Source organism: Triticum aestivum, chromosome 3A (genome assembly GCF_018294505.1).
Source record: "Triticum aestivum cultivar Chinese Spring chromosome 3A, IWGSC CS RefSeq v2.1, whole genome shotgun sequence".
Taxonomy (NCBI): Eukaryota; Viridiplantae; Streptophyta; class Magnoliopsida; order Poales; family Poaceae; genus Triticum; species Triticum aestivum.
Window position 1 is genome coordinate 439473370 of NC_057800.1, and position 10525 is coordinate 439483894.

Sequence of the window (10525 nt, forward strand, 5' to 3'; positions counted from 1 at the left end):
GTGAAGGACATCCCCGGCGGCAGTGCGAGGTCCTGCACGTCGTCACCAGCGCCCTTGCCGTCGCCTTCGCCTCCCTCTCATCTCCGAGCGGACAACAGTCGCCGGCGCCGCCGCAGGTGAATCCCCTTCCGTGGTAAGGAGCGCCGGGAGGCCGAGTCGGTCGAGGACGCGGAGGAGGAGCCCATGTCGGCCTCCGGGGAGTCGCCGGCGATGTGGGCGGCCGCGTCCATCGAAAGGGGGCCCGTTGGAGTTGAAGCCCCGCCGCTGGACCTCCTCCCGCGCCTTTGTAGATCGCCTCCATGTCGTCCCCGGAACAGGATCCGGCCCCTACCTCGCCTCCTCGACTGGATCTCGCCGGAGATTGCCGCCGCCGCGCCCGGCGTCGTCTGCATCGCAGCCCCATCTCACTCGGAACCGGCGAGGAACACCGCCGCCATGTACTTGGAGTTGAAGCTCCGCCGCTGGACCTCCTCTCGCGCCTCCGCCGAGCCAGGCATCGTCTGCATCGCGGCCAGCCTGGACCTCCAGCTCATCTCGCTCGCCAGCAACCGAATAACAAAACGCAGGGTCCTTTTTGTAAGAACGACGTATATCATATATCCACTTAAAATGGACTGCGGGTTGAATACCAAAAAGGAGAAGGACTATTTTGCAAAATTGCTGACGACGGACGACCAGAAACACTATTTGCTTTATTATATATATATATATATATATATATATATATATTATATTATATATTATATATTAATATATATATATAAATATATATATATATAGGGAAGATTACTAGCAAACATGCCTGTGCGTTGCAACGGGAGATCAAACAATAACACAAGTCTCTAATGTGATAAGTATTCTCATGATCCTTCATGTATAAGTCCACTCCCTCTACTTTAAAATCACAGCCAATAGTCATTCGACATGAACGACAGCTTCAAAACAACGAACAACATGTTAAACAATGAATCAATTAAGGGTATGCTTTTCCAGGATGTCTATTTGGAACATGAGATGTGGTCCCGAGTCAAATTAATTCAACTTATTAGTTCCTTCTGAAATTTAAAATAAAATTTAAAGGAATAACATTATTAATAATTTTGGACCTGATGTCATGAGCTAAATTTAATAGAAAATGGAAAGAAATACTATTATGAACAAATTTAGAAATAACAATAACATCAAGTAGATTAATCTATAAAACATGCTTGTTTGTGTTAGGTGAGGTCGGGATAGTCTGGTCGAGACCTCCTCCCCTCCCAATCGCCGCCTAATATGGCGATTCATGCGAATTCCAGACCATAGCTCCCTTGCCCCCTCCCCCCCCCCCAATCCAAAATTGCTCCTTTTTAGTCCACGTCATTTGTAGCCGACCATCAACTGATTCATATTAGTGGGCGCTGGATGCAAAGGTGGCAGCCAACCCACTGTACACAACGACATGTAGACATATGTTTTTACACGTACATATATAGCACTAAGCTAGCTAGTAGTTTTTCTTTGAAAAAGAACAAAAGATGGCTAGTAGTTTTTTTCTCAAAAAAAAAAGGTTGATTAGGAATTCTAAACTGGTAGAAATGAACTTCCCCTATTGAACCAGTAATAGATCTTTTAAAACATATATAATAGACATTTTTGAAATACCCCATATAAATAGAAGTATTTTTTAGAAATGATTAACATGCAGGGTAATAGCATATTTGGAATCTAAATATTTTTCTAAGCGTTTTCCATTTATAACATGTTAAGTTTATGTTAATATTTAAAAGATATGAATATTTTAAAAAGTACTTGAATCTGCAAAAAAAAGTTAGAGTAGCTGGACCGTATTACAACACTATGCAGCCCTTGAGCAAGATAGTTCTATCTTACGCCAACAGGAATTCAGGGAGTGATAAAAGGCAAAAAAAGGGATAACTAGGATTCGAACTTGGGTGTCCCAAGTAGAAGAGCATGGCATCAACCAGTCCAGCTATTATAGACTTGTGATATAGCATGGCAGTATTTTATTTGAACTAAACACGATGGGCAACGACGTAAGGGAAAAACGAATCGTTTTTTCCACTTACGGGTGGCATTGGTGGGTAATTTTCGCTAACTTCAAGGGTAATTTGAATGGCGTACGACCAGAAACAATATCTGCTTTATTATTAGATTAGAGAAAGATATATATATATATATATATAAAGATGTAAAGATGTAAAGATAAAGATGTAAAGATAAGAAGGATTACTACAGGAATTAACATAATTGTTAGAGGAATTCCCAGGAAAAGGCCTAGGATTAAAATTACCTCTATAAATATTGTTATTGAAATTATTTCGCGATATAAAATTCACATCTACGGCATCACTATTTTTCTCAATCAAATTAGACAAAGACACATCATTAAGATCAATAGGAGCACTTTTACTACCAACCATTTTCATAAGAGCATCAATTTTTTCACTTAAAGAATAAATTTCTTCAACAGAATTAACTTTTTTACTAGTATGCGCTCTTTCGGTATACCATTACTAGAAACAAAATTCAATCCCGCATAAAAATTTTGAATGATCATCCAAAGATTTAAACCATGAGTAGGACAATTTCTTAGCATCAATTTCATTCTTCCCCAAGATTGTGCAACATGTTCATGCTCAAGTTGCTTGAAATTCATGATCTGAGTTGAGTTCTAAGGAAAATAATTTTCGCGGGCAGAAAATACTTAGTAATAAAAGCATCTTTGTACTTATCCCAAGAATCAATACTATTGCGAGGCAAAGAGGAAAACCAATTTTTTGCACGATCCCGCAAAGAAAATGGAAATAATTTCAACTTCACAATATCATTGTCCACATCTTTTTTCTTTTGCACATCGCATAATTTTACGAATGTGTTAAGATGGGACGCGACATCCTCATTAGGAGTACCAGAAAATTGATCTTTCATAACAAGATTCAACAAAGTGGCATTGAGATCACAAGACTCCGCACTAGTGGCGGGAGGAGCAATCGGAGTGCTAATAAAATCATTATTATTGGTATTGTAAAAATCACACAACTTAGTATTTTCTTGAGACATTGTGACTATGCAAATAAGATTGTACACAAAAACAGATCTGACAAGAAAACGGCAAACGAAAAAGTAGCAAATAAAACGGCATTTTTGTGAAATGGGGGAGATGAAAACTAGAGGCAAATGGCAAATAATGTAAATTGCAAGTATATGAGATTTGTGATTAGGAACCTGATAGATGTTGATGATGTCTCCCCGGCAACGGTGCCAGAAATCCTTTCTTGATGGCTCGTGTCCGCATCGGTATTTCCCCGAAGAGGAAGGGATGATGCAGCACAACTACGGTAGGTATTTCCCTCAGTGATGAAACCAAGATTAACGAACTAGTAGGAGAACCAAGCAACACTATGTAATTGGTAACTGCACACAAAGAACAAATACTTGCAACCCGACGCATAAGAGGGATTGTCAATCCCTCTCGGGCAAAAGATAGATTGGTTTGTAGTAGATTGGATAAATAGACATCGTGAAAACGCGAAATAAAATAAATAACAAAAAACCGCAGCAAGGTATTTTTGGGTTTTTGGAATAACAGATCTGAAAGAAAAATCAAATAAAAATAGATCTCAGAGCAAATATGATAAAGAATAGGCCCGGGGGCCGTAGATTTCACTAGTGGCTTCTCTCGAGAAAAATAGCATATGACGGGTAAACAAATTACTGTTGGGAAATTGATAGAACTTCAAATAATTATGATGATATCCGTGCAATGATCATTATATAGGCATCACGTCCAAGGTTAGTAGACCGACTCCTGCCTGCATCTACTACTATTACTCCACACATCGACCGCTATCAAGCATGCATCTAATGTATTAAGTTCATGGAGAAACGGAGTAATGCAATAAGAATGATGACATGATGTAGACAAGATATATTCATGTAGGAATAGACCCCATCTTGTTCTCCTTAATGGCAATGATCAATATGCGTCTTGCTGCCTCTCCTGTCACTGGGAAAGAACATCGCATGACCGAACCCATCACAATGCACCTCTTCTCATGGCAAGAAAAATTGATCTAGTCGGCCTAACTAAATTGAAGATTTGAAGAAGAAATACGAGGCTATAAGTAATCATGCATATAAGAGATCAAAACTCAAATACTTTCATGAGTAAAATAGATCTGATCATAAAATCAAAGTTCACCGGATCCCAACAAATACACCGCAAAAGGACTTACCTCAAATAGATCTCTAAGAGACCATTGTATTGAGAATCAAGTGAGAGAGAGGAAGCCATCTAGCTACTAACTACGGACCCGTAGGTCTACAATAAACTACTCATGCATCATCAGAGAGGCACCAATGAGGAATATGAACCCCTCCATGATGGTGTCTAGATTGGATTTGGTGGTTGTGGACCTTGCGGCGGCTGGAATTGTGTTTCGTGTACTCCCCTAGGGTTTTTGGATTTTCGATGTATTTATAGAGCAAAGAGGCGGCGCGGAAGGCAGATGAGGTGGTCACAACCCAACAGGACACACCTGAGGCCCCAAGCGTGCCTAGCTGGGTTGTGCTCCCCTCGGAGCCCCCCTCTGGTACTTCTTTGGCCCAACAAGTGTCTTCTGGTCCATAAAAAATCTCGAAAAAGTTTCCCTCCGTTTGGTATTGATTTCCTACGAAGTAAAAAAAACAAGCAAAAAAACAACAACTAGCACTGGCACTATGTTAATAGGTTAGTCCCAAAAATGATATAAAGTTGTTGTAAAATGACTGTAAAACATCCAAGAATGATAATGTAACAGCATGGAATAATCAAAAATTATAGATATGTTGGAGACGTATCAACTATCAACTGGAAGATCAACTCCCAGCTGAGTCAAGTGGTTATGATACCCACACATTTTGAGTATGTGTTCACTAACAGAACTGTTCTCCTCCATCTTGCAGCTATAGAATTTCTTGGAGACTCCATAACCCTCAACCTGGGCATTTCTCGAAATATTAGCTTCAACTCTTGGAACATCCCATATATATTCTCCATGATGTTCAAAACATCTTCGAAGTCCCAGTTCTAAGCCGTAAAGCATGACACACTGTACTATTGAGTACTCATCATATCGAGCCTTCCAGAAGTTCATAACATCTGTAGTAGCTCCTGCAGCAGGTCTGTCACCTAGCGATGCATCAAGGACATAATTCTTCTGTGCAGCAATGAGGATAATCCTCAAGTTACGGACCCAGTCTGTGTAGTTGCTGCCATCATCTTTCAATTTAGCTTTCTCTATGAACGCATTAAAATTCAGGGGAACGGTAGCATAGGCCATTTATGTACAACATAGATATGCAAAAGTATTAAGACAAATTTCATGATAAATTAAGTTAAAATAATCAAATTACTAATGAACTCCCACTTAAATAAACCCCCTTAAGTTATTTAAGTGATACATGATCCAAATCAACTAACCCATGTCCGATCATCACGTGAGATGGGGTAGTCATCAATGGGAACATCTCTGTGTTGATCATATCTACTATATGACTCACGTTCGAGCTTTCAGTCTCCAGTGTTCCCAGGCCATGTCTGTACATGCTAGGCTCGTCAAGTTTAACCCAAGTATCTGGCATGTGCAAAACTATCTTACACCCGTTGTATGTGAACGTAGAGTTTATAACACCCAATCATCACGAGGTGCTTAGAAAGATGAACTTTGGCAATGGAGCATACTCGGGGAGAACACCTTTATCTTGAAATTTAGTGAAGGGATCATCTTATAATGCTACCGCCGTTCTAAGCAAAATAAGATGCATAAATGATAAACATCACATGAATCAAAATATGTGACATGATATGGCCATCATCATCTTGTGCTTTTGATCTCTATCTCCAAAGCATCGTCATGATCTCCATCGTCACTGGCTCGACACCTAGATCTCCATGGTTGCACCCGGGTCGTCTCGCCAACTATTGCTTCTACAACTATTGCTAACGCATAGCGATAAAGTAAAGCAATTACATGGCGCTTGCATTTCATACAATAATTAAGATACAACCCTAATGCTCCTACCGGTTGTCGATATACAAAGCATGATCATCCCATACAATAACGTACATCACATCATGTTTGGACCATATCATATCACAACATGCCCTGCAAAAACAAGTTAGACATCCTCTACTTTGTTGTTGCAAGTTTTAGGTGGCTACTGTGGGCAACTAGCAAGAATCGTTCTTACCTTAACAAAACCACAACGGTGATTATCAAGTTTGTTGTTTTAACCTTCTTCAAGGACCAGCCATAGTCAAATTCGATTCAACTAAAGTAGGAGAAACAGACACCCCCCATCCACCTTTATGCAAAACAAGTTGCATATCAGTCGGTGGAACCAGTCTCATGTGCATGGAGATGTAAGGTTGGTCCGGGCTGCTTCATCCCACAATACCGCCGAATCAAAATAAGACATTGGTGGTAAGCAGTATGACTATCACCGCCCACAACTCTTTGTGTTCTACTCGTGCATATCATCTACGCATAGACCTGGCTCAGATACCACTATTGGGAAATGTTGCATGGAAAACAAAAAAAATCTACGCTCACACAAGATCTATCCATGGAGATGCATAGAAACAAGAGGGGAGAGTGTGTCTATGTACCCTCGTAGACCGTAACCGGAAGCGTTTATTAACACGGTTGATGTAGTCAAACTTCTTTGCGATCCAACCGATCAAGTACCGAACATACGACACCTCTGCGTTCAGCACATGTTCAGCTTAGTGACGCCCTGGCCTTCTTGATCTAGCAAGACAGCAAAGTAGTGGATGAGTTCCGGAAGCACGACGGCGTGATGACGGTGGTGGTGATGCTATCTCCGCAGGGGCTTGGCCTAAGCACTACGAAAATATGACCGAGGAACGAAACTGTGGAGAGGGTGTCGCGCATGGCTAAAAGATTATCGTGGTTATGTGTGGCGCCCCCTCCCACATATATATAGGTGGGGGAGAGGGGAGGCAGCCAGGAGGCACACCAAGTGGGACCAAATCCCACTTGGGCTCCTGTACCTAGCCGCGCCCCCTGTCAGTGTCAAAACCAGCAGATCTCAGGTAGGGGGCCCCGAACTGTGCATCTAAAGATCGAAGGTAACAGGAGACAGGGACACGGTGTTTACCCAGGTTCGGAACCTCTTGATGGAGGTAATACCCTACGTCCTTCTTGATTAACTTTGATGAGTATAGGGGTTACAAGAGTTGATCTACCACGAGATCGTAATGGCTAAACCCTAGATGTCTAGCCTATATGATTATGATTGCCTCTACACACTAAACCTTCCGGTTTATATAGACACCGGAGGGGGCTAGGGTTGTACAAAGTCGGTTTACAGATAAAAGGAATCTTCATATTCGCACGCCAAGCTTGCCATCCATGCAAAGGAGAGTCCCATCCTGACACAGGGAAAAGTCTTCCGTCTTGTATCTTCATGGCCCATCAGTCTGGCCCACGTCACATAGCCCGGACGCCCGAGGATCCCCTAATCCAGGACTCCCTCAGTAGCCCTTGAACCAGGCTTCAATGTCATTGTGTCTGGCGCGTAGATTGTCTTCGGCATTGCAAGGCGGGTTCCTCCTCCAAATACTTCAAAGTAGTTGATCAACGAGAACTATGTCTGGATCTGTTTAACAATTTAACTCTCCAACCATAAAATTGATAGTTTCATCAAAACAAGCAAACTATATAAAAAAACAGAATCTGTCTAAAACAGAATAGTCTGTAACAATATGAACATTCACCATACTTATGATACTTGAACAATTCTTCCAAAATTAGGAAAAATAAACAATTTGTATAGGAAGACAGTTCCAAACGAATCAGAACCATTTGACGTTCCAGCTAAAAATGTAAAATCGTGCACTACATCCAAAGTTTCTGTCCTGCATCGTACAGACCATCAAGCAAATGTAAACATCCTAAAGGCAAACCTTGGCACATTATTTTTATAATACAATGTAATTGTACAAGGGGATAATTATTTTTGTTGAAAAGTTTTTGTAATCAAGATTCACAAAGTTGCCGTGAGCATGAACAAAGTTCAAGGAGCTCTCCCACTTCAACAATGCTTGTCTTTCTCACTTTGACTTTCCTTTTTGAAAAAGTTTTGGGTTCCACTCTTTATTTTTGTTGTTTTTAAACTATATGAAAGCACTCAACTGAAATAAATGACTCTCTAAAACTTTCGGGTTGTCTCCCTGGCAGTGCTTTCTTTAAAGCCATTAAGCTAGGCATATAGTGCTTAAGTAATGAATCCACCTGGATCCCAAGGTATATCAAAGCCAATTTAATTAACAATGATTTGTAATTTAGTAGTGAGCACGAAGTAACATATATCATGTAACAATGAAGTCTAACTCTCTTCCTATGCATCGGCATGTCATAACAGAATAATTCATGCACACATAGCGAAGGCCAATGCATAGTATAAACAGTTCCTTGCAATTTTATCGTATTGGAAACATAGAAAGGTGGAGATATAGTTCCTCTTTCATAATAATTGCAAGTAGGAGCAGCAAGCACATGCATATTATATCTATCAAAATCATCATGTGCAACGGTAAAAGGCAACCCATCAATATAATCCTTAATAAGTGCAAACTTCTCCGATATAGTGTAGTCGGGAGAATTCAAAAAGATAATAGGACTATCGTGTGTGGGTGCAATAGCAACAATTTCATGTTTAACATAAGGAACTATAGCAAGTTCATCTCCATAAGCATAATTCATATTGGCATCTTGGCCACAAGCATAGCAAGCATCATCAAAAAGGGATATTTCAAGAGAATCAACGGGATCATAACAATCATCATAGCAATCATCCTTCGGTAAGCACAAAGGGAAATTAAACAATGTATGAGTTGAAGAGTTACTCTCATTAGAAGGTGGGCACGGGTAGTGAGGGAGTCCTGAATTAGGGGGTCTCCGGACAGCCGGACTATATCCTTTGGCCGGACTGTTGGACTATGAAGATACAAGATTGAAGACTTTGTCCCGTGTCCGGATGGGACTCTACTTGGCATGGAAGGCAAGCTAGGCAATACGGATATGGATATCTCCTCCTTTGTAACCGACCTTGTGTAACCCTAGCCCCCTCCGGTGTCTATATAAACCGGAGGGTTTTACCTCCATCCAGAGGGCCCAAACCTGGGTAAAACATCGTGTTCCCTGCCTCCTGTTACCATCCGCCTTAGACGCATAGTTCGGGACCCCCTACCCGAGATCCGCCGGTTTTGACACCGACATTGGTGCTTTCATTGAGAGTTCCTCTGTGTCGTCGCCGTTAGGCTTGATGGCTCATACGATCATCAATGGCGATGCAGTCCAGGGTGAGACTTTTCTCCCCAGACAGATCTTTGTGTTCGGCGGCTTCGCACTGCGGGCCAACTCGCTTGGCCATCTGGAGCAGATCGAGAGTTACGCCCCTGTCCGCCAGGTCAGGTTTGGAAACTTAAACTACACGACCAATATCCACGGAGACTTGATCTTCGAGGAATTCGAGCCCCTGCCTTGTGCGTCACACGGTCACGATGAGTATGATTTAGCTCTACCATCAGACAGTGTTCTGGAGATCGCACCGGCAACTACTCCGACCCTCAATTCGGAGCCAATTGCGCCATCCATGGACGGGTGGATAGACCCCGCCATGGAGGTCGTACCCTCAGCGGCGATCGAGCTGAATATCGACCTTACCTTTCACGAGAGCCGTGTTGCCAAATTGCCGGATCCTTCTCCGGCCACAGACTCCGAACCGCCTGCGCCCGTGCCTATCGAATCCGATTGGGCGCCGATCATGGATTTTACATCCGTGGATATTTTTCAGCAACCGCCCTTCGGTGACATACTGAATTCACTAAGGTCTCTCTCCTTGTCAGGAGAGTCCTGGCCGAACTATGTCCGGCGGGATTGGGATGCGGATGACGAAGAAATTCGCCGCCCACCCACCACCCACTTAGTAGCCACTGTCAACGATTTAACCGACATGCTCGACTTCGACTCCGAAGACATCAACGGTATGGACGACGATGTAGGAGACGAACAGGAACCACCGCCCACAGGGAACTGGACGCCCACTTCATCACATGATGTATACATGGTGGACACACCCAAAGAAAAAGACGACGAGGAACGGAAGGACGCAGCGAAGGATTGTTCCCTCGAGAACCAGTCAAAGCGGCGGCGTAAACGCCGCTCCAAATCCCGCCTCGGCAGAAACAATGATCATATAGACCCAAAGTTAGAGCAGGGTGAACCATCGCCCGACCATGGCAACACAGAGAATCAAACCGAACAACCCAACCCCGTCGAAGATAACACTTCGGACGACATCACAGCGGACAGGCACCCGGGGCAATAGAATGCCCACGAAAGGCTGGTTGCCACTGTGAGGAGTCTGAAAAAGCAGAAGCAAAGGCTCTGGGCTGCACAAGACACACCCAAAATTAGATGGAGTGAAGTACTAAACACTGCAGCGAAGTACGACA